This window comes from Psammomys obesus, unplaced genomic scaffold (genome assembly GCF_907164565.1).
Source record: "Psammomys obesus unplaced genomic scaffold, mPsaObe1.curated_primary_1811, whole genome shotgun sequence".
Taxonomy (NCBI): Eukaryota; Metazoa; Chordata; class Mammalia; order Rodentia; family Muridae; genus Psammomys; species Psammomys obesus.
The window spans coordinates 690424-692124 of NW_026595981.1; positions in this window are offsets into that span (position 1 = coordinate 690424).

A 1701-nucleotide genomic window follows, 5' to 3' on the forward strand; every position below is an offset into this window, starting at 1 on the left:
CCCTAGACATTTTTAGAGCTTGTCTATGTTACTGGAGGAGATACAAAAATTGGATCTGTGTCCACATGTGTCTCAGTCCTAAGACTGAGAAGGTTGTATAGATGTTAAAAATGCTGCTGGAATGGGAGAAAAATGTTTGACAAGAGTGGTGTTTACAGTCTTTGGGAAAACGAGCTGTGACTATCTTTTGCAATTGAACACCATTTTTTCTTACTTTGTGTAGTGAGATGGCATTAAAAACGGTTTTGTTTGTTTGTTTGTTTTGTTTTTTTAGACAGGGTTTCTCTGTGTAACAGAACTTTGTAGATCAGGCTGACTTCAAACTAATAGAGATCCCTCTGTCTCTGCCTCCTGTGTCCTGGGATTAAAGGCATGAGCCACCACACCTGGCTTGAGACAGGGTTTCTCTGTGTAGCTCTGGCTGTCCGGAACTCACTCTGTATACTGGGCTGCTCTCCAACTCACAGAGATCCAAGTGCTGGAATTAAAAGGTGTGTACCACCACCACCTGGTGACATTGAGAACATTAGAAACCTCTGATGTTCTGGTTATATGTGTTCTATAATTGAAGAGGAACTATTTAAAGAAATTGGTTGCTGGTGTATTAGTATAGAGTGACAATCTACTTAAGTCTGGAGGTCAAGTTTGTGTTGGTGGTGAATTGACACGAAATTAAATCTTTGTTGTTATCTTAAGTTCTATTCTGGTCCCTGGAATTGGCTTCTGATCTCCTGATAGCTAACGTGGGCACTGAAGCTGAGCTTGTTTTTCATCGTGAACTGAGGTGCTTTTGTTTAGAATCTGCTTTGGTATTGTCTGTTTGGTCCCTTCATCTGTGCTTAGCTGTTCCCACACTAGAGCTGGATCAGAGTTGGCAACTCTGAGAAGTTTCAGCTAACCTTAAGGGTTCAGGTCCATTAGATTATTTTTTACAAAACAAAACCTTTCTTTTCCTAATGGAAATCAAAGCTTCTGTTGTCTGACAGGAATAATTAAATGCCCAAGTGTGGAAAGATGTAAAAATCCTAATCAAAACCAATGCAAAGCCATTTTGTTTTATTTTATTATTATTATTATTATTATTGGTGTTTGAAATAGGGTGTCATCCCTGAAGCTCAGGCTGGCCTGGAATATTCAAGGTAGCCAAGCGGTGGCATTTAACTCCTGTTCTTCTGCCTCCACCTCCCCAGTTTCTGGGCTTTCAGATATTGCCACCATACCGGTTTATGTGGTGCTGGGGATTGAACCCAGGACGCTGTTAGTGCAAAGCAAGCCTTATGCCATTTGGGCCTCATCCTTGGATTCCTTCCTCCTCTCCCTCTAGTCCCCTTCAAGAGAAGGGAGTAAGTGCTGGGTGTGGTGACTTCACCTGTAATCTCAGCACTTGGGTAGAAGGAGGAAGAACAGGAGTTCAAGGCTGAGTTCAGAGTTGCTCTTGCCTACATTGTAGGTTCAGGGACAGGGATGAGACCCTGTGTCGGGGAGAGGTGGGAAGAGAGACCGGGTGTGGGAGCCCCTTGGTCTTTCTTAACTGGCAGCACTTTCTTCTGGAGCCACACGGGGGCACCTTGAGACTCTTTAATCGTGCTCCTGAACTTCATTTAGGGATGTATAAAATGTATCTATAGAATTTTCCTAAAGTATCCAGTTGTATCCAGAGAAATATTTGTGTAAAAGGGTACATTTTCAAAGAGAAAGTTT